Source organism: Schistocerca piceifrons, chromosome 5, assembly GCF_021461385.2.
Source record: "Schistocerca piceifrons isolate TAMUIC-IGC-003096 chromosome 5, iqSchPice1.1, whole genome shotgun sequence".
NCBI lineage: Eukaryota > Metazoa > Arthropoda > Insecta > Orthoptera > Acrididae > Schistocerca > Schistocerca piceifrons.
This window is the reverse complement of record NC_060142.1, coordinates 541,344,692-541,357,204: the sequence shown is the minus strand read 5'-3', so window position 1 is coordinate 541,357,204 and position 12,513 is coordinate 541,344,692. Positions and strand designations below refer to the sequence as shown.

The 12,513-nt window shown below is 44.1% G+C and overlaps 1 protein-coding gene across 3 annotated transcripts in view; it reads right to left on the bottom strand.

Annotated features, from left to right (window-relative positions):
* LOC124797867 (myocyte-specific enhancer factor 2) overlaps nucleotides 1-12,513 on the bottom strand; it is an 896,186-nt gene that overhangs the window by 426,900 nt on the left and 456,773 nt on the right. For all 3 annotated transcript variants that reach the window (XM_047260953.1, XM_047260948.1, XM_047260947.1), the window contains one exon: nucleotides 5,724-5,766. The gene's annotated coding sequence lies outside the window, so the exon portion shown is untranslated. The remainder of the gene's footprint in view (nucleotides 1-5,723; nucleotides 5,767-12,513) is intronic.

Below are 12,513 nucleotides of genomic sequence, written 5' to 3'. Positions count from 1 at the left end.
TTGTATCATCGCGAACTATGGGAAAGAGTGTTACTGAAATGATGCGGGATTTGGGCTAGACATCGTTAAAAGAAAGGCGTTTTTCGTTGCGACGGTATCTACTCACGAAAGTCCAATCACCAACTTTCTCCACCGAATGCGAAAATACTTTGTTGACACCGACCTCCATAGGGAGAAACGATCACTACGATAAAATAAGGGAAATCAGAGCTCGGACAGAGGTGATATAGGTGTTCGTTCTTTCCGCGCGCTATACGAGATTGGAATAACAGAGAACTGTGAAAGTGGTTCGATGAACCCTGTGCCAGGCACTTAAATGTGATTTGCAGAGTATCCATGTAGATGTAGATTTATGGAGAGTCTATGTCACGCTGCGGGCAGAGAGAGAACACAGCAGCTTGAGTCTTGAAAGAATACGGAAGTATTTGTTGGGCGCTCCTTCAGACGCCATGCTCATTTATGATGGCGCCAATGTAGGCGCACCTACTTTATTAAAAAGCGAGTATTGAGAGCACGGTAGGAGTGGAAGGCGGAGGAAGCTGCAATTCTAACTATTGCCTATCCCATAATCATCCGCGGCTCTGGAGACGACTCGGGGTTCTCAATCAGCAGCAGAAACAGCAGCTCAGCATTGACGTCGGCTACATTCTTCGTCGTCTGCACAGCTACAGTATCGTAAGACTGTTAACTGACAAGGGTATAACTAATATTGAACAGGCATTGCCGAGTGGCTCTTGTTTAACAAACTGTAATGTGCTGCCTCAGTAACTGTTCATTCTTTTATTGAATAATAGAAGCTTAACTAATTTGTAGTTTTGAGAATCAACTCCACTTACTTAAAGTAACGTAAAATTTCACTCGATAAACTAGTAACTAAAGATACAGCATAAATTAAGAGTGCGCAATTTCATTTATTCTGTATTTCGCTTAAAGTGTGACTTCTGCTGACTTGGTACGTATTTTATTGCTCCTATGATAAAAGTAAATTAGTTGCTAATTTGCTTAAAGTAAATTCAGTTCCATCTTTCATAATTATCTCTCATAATTCAAAGTAAATTGCTTGGTTTTTTCCAAATTTTGCAACGTTGCGCTGACGTTACTGGAAGTCATCTTTTAAGAAACAAAGTTTCAGCTGCAGTCACTGATTTAACTTTGCTTTCAAAATTTAGTATTTCAGAATATGTAACTGAAACTCAATGCTTTCTTCATTTATTTTCTCGTGTATTATTGTGGTGTGGAAAAGCGTGACACCTTTTGTTGCCACGCCAGTGATTATTTGCTTAATTTTCTTTGCCATTACCTTTCTTAGGATTTTGAATATTCATTGCCCTAGTGGGCTGGCGACTGTTTAATTATCCTTTTTTTTTTACTGATCGGTATTTTTTGTATTAAATATTTCGTGGTTCTCTTCCCCCCGAATGCACTACATTCCACCCATTACAAAATTGCTATTAGTATTCATATTAGTTTAGAATAGATTCTTCCTTCAGAAAGGTCTGTTGTACACTTTCCTCCAACAAACCGGTAATATTTTCCTTCGGCAACAATAGCATTACTCATTGTAAAATTTCATTAGGCATACACGGTCATTAATACTGCAATCCAAAAGACCGATTAGGAAGGGGAAGGTTACAGCGGCACTCCCCTCCCAATTGTGCTTTCCTCTGTCATGTCATTTTCAATCTGTACTCGTATTTTCTCGTGAGGTTATAGGTTTTTAATCAGCCTTCAATCTCTCTACTCGAGTGCATTCTTCCTTATGAAGTCCATTAATTTATTCCACTTTACTCTATCAAAGGCTTTCTTCAAGTCAATGAAAAGTGTATAAACTTCCCCTTCTCTTTCATTGTATCTCTCAACTACAGTTTCCGGCGGTCCAACAGCATCTCCTGTACCTTTCACTCTTCTAAATACACACATCGAAAAAAAGTTGTGCATCACCTCGGTTCCCAGAGTTCCAGAACCTGTACAGAAAATTGGAATAGAGATCAACATAAACATCATTTCTCCCCTTTTTATTGCTCATGAAAACCACACATTGCATGTTGTATCATCATACAGAGAGACCTTCCGAGGCGGCGGTCCAGATTGATGTACACACCGGTACCTCTAATACCCAGTAGCACGTCCTCTTGCATTGATGCATGCCTGTATTCGTCGTGGCATTCTGTCCACAAGTTCACCAAGGCACTGTTCTCCAGATTGTCCCACTCCTCGACGGCGATTCGGCGTAGAACCCTCAGAGTGGTTGCTGGATCACGTCGTCCATAAACAGCCCTTTTCTATCTATCCCAGGCATGTTCGATAGGGTTCATATGTGGAGAACTTGCCGTCTACTCTAGTGTAGCGATGTCGTTATCCTGAAGGCAGTTATTCACAAGATATGCACGATGGGGGCGCGAATTGTCGTCCATGAAGACGAATGCCTCGCCAATACGCTGCCGATATGGTTGCACTATCGGCTGGAGTATAGCATTCATGTATCATACAGCCGTTACGGCGCCTTCCATGACCACCAGCGGCGTACGTGGGCCCCACATAATGCCACTTCAAAACATTAGGGAACCTCCACCTTTCAGCACTCGCTGGGCAGTGTGTCTAAGGCCTGACCGGGTTGCCTCCAAACACGTCTCCGATGACTGTCTGGTTTGAAGGCATATGCGACATTCATCGGTGAAGAGAACGTGATGCCAAACCTGAGCGGTCCATTCGGCGTGTTGTTGGGCCCATCTGTACCACGCTGCATGGTGTCGTGGTTGCAAAGATGGACCTCGCAATGGACGTCGGGAATGAAGTTGCGCATCATGCAGCCTATTGCGCACAGTTTTAGTCGTAACATGACGTCATGAGGCTGCACGAAAAGCATTTTTCAACATGGTGGCTTTGCTGCCAGGGTTCCTCTGAGCCGTAATTCGTAGGTAGCGGTCATCCACTGCAGTAGTAGCCCATGGGCGGCCTGAGCGAGGGATGTCAGATCCTGTCTCTCTGTATCTCCTCTATGTCCGAACAACATCGCTTTGGTTCACTTCGAGACGCCTGGACACTTCCCGCGGTGTTGACCGTCTAGGCATGGTTGAACTACAGACAACACGAGCCGTGTACCTCCTTCCTGGTGGAATGACGAATTGATCGGCTGTCGGACCCCCTCCGTCTAATAGGCGCTCTTCATGCATGGTTGTTTACATCTTTGGGCAGGTTTAGTGACATCTATAAACACACAAAGGGACTGTGTCTGTGATACAATATCCACAGTCAACATCTATCTTCAGGAGTTCTGGGAACCGGGGTGATGCAAAACTTTGTTTTTATGTGTGTACGTACTGTTCCAAAAAAAGTTGTTCAAATGGCTCTAATTTATATGGGACTTAACATATGAGGTCATCAGTCCCCTAGACTTAGAACTACTTAAACCTAACTAACCTAAGGACATCACACACATCCATGCCCGAAGCAGGATTCGAACCTGCGACCGTAGCAGCAGCTCGGTTACGGACTGAAGCGCCTAGAACCGCTAGACCACAGAGGCCGGCCCGTACTGTTCCACTGCAAAACTGTATTTCCCGTCTTCCGTAAACTCTTCTGTTTATCACGCTTAACAAAACTTTTGCTGCATGAGGAATCAAATCATAGTTTTAAAATCCTTTCATTTCTTGGCATTCCTTTTCTTCTAAGTCGGTATCATTATTGCCAAGAGAAAGTCATCGGCCATTCACCTTCTTCATACATCTAGTTACATAGATGTGTTAACTCTTTCACACCACCACTCCTCTAATACTCTTGAACAACTCTGCTAGTAATCCATTAATTCCATTTGTTTTGAAATTTTTCATCTCTCTTAAATCGCTTTCTACTTCTCTTTCCAGGATGCAGCATCCTTTATCCTCTTCAACTCTCATCTCCTCTTCTAATTCAGTATCGTTTGGTTTTTGATCAGCCTTATATAGGCACTCTACATAGTCTTGCAACCTTCCCAGCAATTCCTCCAGTCTATGAATAATAGTACCACAACTTCTTTCCTACTTTTCTTTGCGTCGAAGACTAGGTCAATAACTAATCTATACATTATTTCATATTTTCCTTCATTTTCTAGTTTCTATTTTTCTTTACACCTCTCTTTCATCCATGTCTTTCTTGCCTGTTCTGTTTCTCTCCTTAATTCATAATTCAGCTTTCTCTAAATCCTTTTTCTTTCTTCAGTTCCTACTGTCTTCCTTCTTTCTCCCATCTTAACCTGTACTGTCTTCACCCATACTTCTTCTGCAGATTCCTTAAGGTTATGTCGCATCCTCTCCGATTTCTCGTTTGCACTTTCTTCTTTGGGTCCTTCATTCCATTTTGACGTAAACGTGTTTCCCAACTCAGCATCCTTTCCTTCTTCCTTTAGTCTCTCTATCTCAAATATCTCTCTTGGTTTTCGGCCTCTCACTCTCTTCAATCTTATTTGCAAGCCCGTCACCATCCACTTGTCTTCTGAATCTATGTCTCCTCGGGGGTATACTCTGGCATTCTTCGTGCAGTTTTTGTACCTACTCTCGGTTCTAGGCGCTTTAGTCTGGAACCGCCTGACCGCTACGGTCGCAGGTTCGAATCCTGCCTCGGGCATGGATGTGTGTGATGTCCTTAGGTTAGTTAGTTTTAATTAGTTCTAAGTGCTAGGGGACTAATGACCTCAGCTGTTAAGTCCCATAGTGCTCAGTGCCATTTGAACCATTTGGACCTACTCTGATATGATACAATCAATTTGATATTTGTCATCATTCAACCTAGATATCCATGTTATCTTCGGCTTCTGTGGTGTTCATACAATGTGTTTTCAATCACAAGCGTATTTTCTCTGCAGAAATTAACCAGCCTTTAACCCTTACCGTTCCCATTTCCCAATCCAAATCTTCCAAGCACTCCCTCTTCTTTCCCGTCTCCTATTCTGCATTCAAAACCCCGATTAGACGATGCAGGTGTTTCTTTTTTCTTTATCCATAATTTCATCAATCTTTTCATAATATTCCTCTACTTCCTCATCATTGTGTTGACTTGTTGGCATGTATGGTTCAAATGGCTCTGAGCACTATGGGACTTAACATCTGAGGTCATCAGTCCCCTAGAACTTAGAACTACTTAAACCTAACTAACCTAATGACATCACACACATCCATGCCCGAGGCAGGATTCGATCCTGCGACCGTAGCAGTCGCGCGGTTGCGGCTGAAGCGCCTAGAACCGCTCGTCCACAGCGGCCGACTGGCATGTATAAACTAAAAAATTTATCAGTTGCATTTCTTGTACTACTGCAGCTGCAGCCACTAATAATGGTGATGATAATAACAATAATAATAATAATTGCTGCATTGATAAAAGTAATGACAGTGGTAGTAAAGAACTTGTAGTATGTAGATGCAGGTATAGTATGTTGTTCCTATCAATAAATTCTGTGACCATATTACGTGTAAAGTACCATACATGCTGTACACAAATTCATGATTTATATAAATTAAGATGTCGTTCCTGAAATTCATGCAAGGTACAGAGCTCCGCCATTCCAAAGCTTTTTCGAAATATTTAGATTTGCATCTTGTTTACCTCTCTTCAAAAGCAGAGATTTGTTTATATCCCATTTCAGTGTAATTTTTGTTCTTCGTTATGTGCTAACTGAAGCGATGCATAAACACATTCCAGCTCGCTACTTCCATGTCAATAAAAGATACGTTTTGAAAACGTCCACTCACCTCAGATGTGGCCGCTGACTCGGCTCATCCTTTTGTCAGAGACCTGTGAAATGCGAGAAAATGACGTCAGTACTAATTAACAGAACTCAGTAACAGCAACACTGAAGAAGAAAATGAAATAACGTTAGTTTCCTCAAGTAAAACGAAAAGACAAATATCTGTGGTGACACATTAGTATGATCACTTCATGAGTGTCAAGTCTACATCGCTAGGATCGTCAGCGACTGCCTTAATTATCTTACATATATATGCAATGATACTTTCGTTATTTAAAAACCTGTTAGGTCTGTTACGGTTATTCACCTCATTGCCTACTATTTGCGCGTTTTCGTGGGAAGTGCTGTAATAAACATATTAAAGGCATGCTTTGTGATTACAGCATTCTTAACACATGGTTCGAATGGGTCTGAGCACTATGGGACTTAACATCTGAGGGCATCAGTCCCCTAGAACTTAGAACTACTTAAACCTAACTAACCTAAGGACTTCACACACATCCATGCCCGAGGCAGGATTCGAACCTGCGATATTAGCGGTCGCGCGGGTCCGGACTGAAGCGCCTAGAACCGTTTGGCCACAACGGCCGGCCACTATTAACAGAATTCAGCTTTACCAGCAAGACTGACAGCTCCTCTAATCACAACGGAGATGAGCAAAACACTTTCAGAGTAGCTGTAGTGAAAAGGGAGTAGGTAATTGTTGTGACTTGCTGTAGCCGCTAGAAGGATAACGTCGTCGAGTACTGTGTCCGGGGAGCTCCATCTGCACGTCAGTACCGCTCACTTTACATGGCAGGGAGGAGAGTTAGCAAAAGGGCTCCAGGTCAATGGACGGATCAGTGTCTTCTCTGGAATGCGATATCAGCAATGATTTGTTTTGGCAAGTTACCACACACCGTGAAACGGATGCCTCTGAATGAACAAGAGTATGCGGGTCGGGTGTGTGTGTGTGTGTGTGTGCGTGCGTGCGTGTGTGTGTGTGTGTGTGTGTGTGTGTGTGTGTGCGTGCGAGTATCAAAGATGACAACGTTAACAGTTACGAAAAAAATGTTGGGGTTGAAAGTCCTATCGATCTCGAGGTCATTGGAGACGGAACACATGCAGGGATTGTGAGAGGATGAGGAAGGAAATCGGCTGTGCCCTTTCAAAGGAAGCATCCCGGCATCTGCCTGGTGCGATTTTAGGCAAATCATGAAAAAATGCGGACGTAGGTTTGGACCATTGTCGTCCCGAATGCGAGTCCAGTGTGCTAGACACTGCGCCACCTCTCTCAGTAATTGTTACGGACGTCCATAATGTTCAAAACAGTAGACGATGATTCCGTTCTGCATTACTTGTTGACTTACCAGCGCATGGCGGGAGAGCTGGTTCCCCCTGCATCTTGTTTGGGATGGCGACTGCCGGTAAGCTGGTCGCACTTTCCCTACAGCGACTTCAACCTCTTCTCCTATGCCTTGTCGCGCCCAGAGCCGCTCAGCAGGAAGACTGTACAGCTTGCTGTGGAGCTCACAGACACGTCTGACTCAATCACACGCTGTTTTGTTTTCTTTTTTCTTTTTTTTAACGTTACACCGTCATATGTCCATTATACATAAGAGTTATCGTTACTTTTAATTTTTCTTGGGCTAAGAAAGCCACTCTCTTTTTCAGGTAGTAAGACAATATCGTTCGTTGGCTCTTACAGAGAGGGACGTTTCTGAAAGTGACCAGCCCCTGAGTGCGAAGGTGGCTGGGAGGTTATGGCAGCCCCGGACGGGCAGGTGAGCGGTGGCAGCGGCGGCGGCGGTGGCGGAGGGCGGAAGGTGTGGGTTTGTTTAAATTTAGCGGCCCCGCTGCCGCTGTGGCACACGTGCGCGGCGCGTGCTGCAGAAGGTTGGAGACACGTGCCGTGTCGTGGCCAGCATCTGCCGCCGCCTGCCCCCGTGTGCGACATCACACTCCTCATTATCGCCACGCATCTGTCCGAGAATCACCTCCGACGTTCCCAAGGTGGGTCACACTGGCACGTTCTCATGTACCCCTTCCAATGGAGTTGCGTCCTTTCTGGAGCGTCAAGAACAGACAGAAAACTTCGTCATATTCTGAGCCACAAATACCTCCTGTGCATGTGCAAAGTGAGCCTGGTCAGGAAAGGCAAGGTAGGGATGGGGGCTAAACGAGAATATATCTCACGTTTCACAAGGAAGTTTATTTCTTATATGGAGTACAGCTGATCGCGCCTAAGCTGCTTAGAAAGACGGCGGCCCGCCTGCCTTGGCGAGGTCGAAATGGTATTTTTTTAGAAATGAAACTTTGTCATATGGGACCCAGGTCGACGAGGAATTAGGAAGGAAACACGTCCTTGCTGGCTGCATGCTGGTGCAAGAGGGACCTTGTGGTTTCAGCCGCCGGTATTCTACGGCAGCCAACAGGGTACTCTCGATTCCCTACATGAAGTGCATGTCGACTGCTTATGAGCTAGGTTCGTAAGTCATCAGCTCGGGTAAACAAACGAGCTCTGCTGAGGTGACGATCTTACCTGAAACATACGCCACAATACATTTCAATTGAACAAAAACTAAAATATTTTTAATGGCGAATTCGGCACAATAATTAGATTGGCTGGGAGGTCTCTACACTCCAGTTCACTGTGTTTCTCCTCCTCAGTAAGAAAGCAAACGGAGCTATGGCTTCGACTCTTCTAGCAAGAGTGGAGGTGCAATCCGATATCGAGATGTTTAGCTATCAGAATGACAGTACTTATCTGGACGTCTCACAACGATCTACTATCTCTTTCGAACGAATCTTCTTTAAGGTATACACTATTGCCTTCAAAATGATCCATATAAAGTAGATTCCCAAGACAGTGTAGATGGGTCACAAGTCAACGAAACCAGGTTTTCGAGAAGAGTCTACTATGGGAAATAACACCAGTAACTTGCTTTATAGTTAGTGTTCGTAACTGTTTTCCTCACCAAGGTACTGATACAACTGCAGTTCCCATAAATAGAGCGATATCACTTTCATTCAACAACGTTAGAAAAGAGAAGTAAATTCGAATAACGCTCATAACGGTTTCCACAGAAATTTTTGGTAAATACAGATAATTGTCAGGAACAATAGTGGTGGCACAGCGCACTTTCACCTCTACTGGCCTCTTGGACAGCGCGTAATTTGCATCAAACTGAAAACATGATCACATTTAAAAAAAGTTATCCTTTTATTACTAAATTATTCTTTTCAAGAGACGCAAACGCTAACAGTATGACCAAAAGGTCCCATTTAAAAATATGTAGTTGCTTCACTGTTTACAGAGAATAAAAAACTTGAGCCGGTTAACCAAAAATGGTAGAAGGTGTTTAAGTATGCAGAACTGCTGACATTAGACAGAGGCGGCAAATCCATAATACAAATAAAAAAGTAACAAAGTAAAATCTAAGTAAACACAGTATGAGAGACTCGTGACGTAAAAACAGGAACCGAACAAAGATGCACGTGCACTAACGTGTCTTCCTAAACTAGGAAAGATACCCAGATTACACACTACTGAGAAATAACGAAAAGAATTCGAAGTTTAAGCTGGGCACCATTCGCACTAGACAACGGTAGGAAGGAAATAAATCATACACTTTTAAAAGAAAATATAACCCCATTTACCTTAACATATTCTCGGAAAAGTTTTGTATTTGAATCCCATTCGCGTCTAACGCGTGTCCGAAGTCCTTCTTATATGAAACTGTTCAGTTATCGATTCATAAGAGTTTCGAAGGGATTAGAAGTGAAGAGAACAACAAAACTGCTTCATTTGGATGCAAGAGAACCAAACGTTCAGATTCATAATACTGAATTACGCAGATTTCAATGCTGGGCCATCAACAAGTGTCAGCGTGCGAACCATTCAACGAAGTATCATCGATATGGACTTTCAGAACCGAAAGCCCACTCGTGTACTCTTGATCACTGCACGACACAAAGCTTTACGCCTCCCCTGGGCCCGTCAATACCGACATTGGACCGTTGATGACTGGAAACATGTTACCTGGTCGGACGATTCTCATTTAAAATTGTATCGATGGATGGATGTGTACGGGTATGGAGGCAACCTCATGAATCCATAGACCCCGATGTCAGCAGGGGACTGTTCAAGTTGGTGGTGGCTCTGTAATGGTGTTGGGCGTGAGCAGTTGGAGTGATATGGGACCGCTGATACGTCTAGATACGACTCTGTCAGGTGACACGTACGTGAGCATCCTATCTGATCATCTACATCCATTCATGTCCATTGTGCATTCCGACGGACTTGGGCAAATCCAGCAGGACACTGCAACACCCCACACGTCCAGAATTGCTACAGAGTGGCTCCAGGAACACTATTCTGAACTTAAGCAGTTTCGTTGGCAACCAAACTCCGCAGACATGATCATTATTGAGTATATCTGGGATGCCTTGCAACCTGCTGTTCAGAAGAGATCTCCATTCCCTCGTACTCTTACGGATTTATGGACAGCCCTGCAGCATTAATAGTGTCATTTCCCTCCAGCACTACTTCAGACATTAGTCAAATCCATGCCATGTCGTATTGCGGAACTTCTGTGTGTGCTCGCGGGGGCCCTACACGATATTAGGCAGGTGTACCAGTTTCTTTGGTTCTTCAGAGTAATTAGATAAGAGCACTCACAAAATACCTGCGGTGAAGGAAATGGAATCATATTCGGGAGGAGACAGGTTCTAAGGCCCATCTGGCTACGAGAAATAAGTTTTCCGCTACAGGGGTTTTGATAAGGACACGGTACATTTCGTTCGTTATCCGACTGCGGTCTTTTGAAGCTTGGTTCAAACCGAAGTACATCGACAACGATATGATTAATCATTTTATTAGCAACCTTGATGACAGCTCGGCTCGGCGGCGCCTTCGATGCATCATCTGCCGCGGCCGCCCAACGCCGTCGCCCTCGTGGCCGGAAAGAAACGTCTAAAAGGTCACTATCATTCTCGCACTCCCAGACATAGCGAGACATTTATCTGTGCTACCCTACGACACCTCACTGCTCCAGTCTTCCTACTTCCTCCCTACTCCCGTGGCATTTACTGGAAGCTGACGTCGAGGGTGTTGGCAGATGTGCTTTTTAGCAACAGCCGCACCATCCCCGTCAATGGTTTATTGCAAATCATCAAATGGAATAATTTTTTTGTATTTTAATACTGCTATTGAAATCTCTTGAAACTAAATACACTACATGTATATATTTCAACATCATTTGTCTGAACGGCAGCAATATGGCAGCTGTCAGCCCGATCACACTAGAGGGGAGAATGAAATTAGCACTAAAAGACTGAAGACAACCCGTTCGTACTTAGTGGCATCAGCATCTACATCTACATCTACATTTATACTCCGCAAGCCACCCAACGGTGTGAGGCGGAGGGCACTTTACGTGCCACTGTCATTACCTCCCTTTCCTGTTCCAGTCGCGTATGGTTCGCGGGAAGAACGACTGTCTGAAAGCCTCCGTGCGCGCTCTAATCTCTCTAATTTTACATTCGTGATCTCCTCGGGAGGTATAAGTAGGGGGAAGCAATATATTCGATACCTCATCCAGAAACGCACCCTCTCGAAACCTGGCGAGCAAGCTACACCGCGATGCAGAGCGCCTCTCTTGCAGATCTGCCACTTGAGTTTATTAAACATCTCCGTAACGCTATCACGGTTACCAAATAACCCTGTGACGAAACGCGCCGCTCGTCTTTGGATCTTCTCTATCTCCTCCGTCAAACCGATCTGGTACGGATCCCACACTGATGAGCAATACTCAAGTATAGGTCGAACGAGAGTTTTGTAAGCCACCTCCTTTGTTGATGGACTACATTTTCTAAGCACTCTCCCAATGAATCTCAACCTGATACCCGCCTTACCAACAATTAATTTTGTATGCTCTTTCCACTTCAAATCGTTCCGCACGCATACTCCCAGATATTTTACAGAAGTAACTGCTACCAGTGTTTGTTCCGCTATCATATAATCATACAATAAAGGATCCTTCTTTCTATGTATTCGCAATACATTACATTTGTCTATGTTAAGGGACAGTTGCCACTCCCTGCACCAAGTGCCTATCCGCTGCAGATCTTCCTGCATTTCGCTACAATTTTCTAATGCTGCAACTTCTCTGTATACTACAGCATCATCCGCGAAAAGCCGCATAGAACTTCCGACACTATCTACTAGGTCATTTATATATATTGTGAAAAGCAATGGTCCCATAACACTCCACTGTGGCACGCCAGAGGTTACTTTAACGTCTGTAGACGTCTCTCCATTGAGAACAACATGCTGTGTTCTGTTTGCTAAAAACTCTTCAATCCAGCCACACAGCTGGTCTGATATCCCGTAGGCTCTTACTTTGTTTATCAGGCGACAGTGCGGAACTGTATCGAACGCCTTCCGGAAGTCAAGAAAAATAGCATCTACCTGGGAGCCTGTAGCTAATATTTTCTGGGTCTCATGAGCATGTCTTGCTTACTCTGACCGTCCGTTATCCTTGCAAGGGAACCTCCCCATCGCACCCCCCTCAGATTTAGTTATAAGTTGGCACAGTGGATAGGACTTGAAAAACTGAAAACAGATCAATTGAGAAAACAGGAAGAAGTTGTGTGGAACTGTGAAAAAATAAGCAAAATATACAAACTGAGTAGTTCATGGGAAGATAGGCAACATCAAGGAGACCGAGAACGCAGCAGCGCCGTGGTCTCGTGGTAACGTGAGCAGCTGCGGAACGAAAGGTCCTTGGTTCAAATTTTCCATCGTGTGAAAA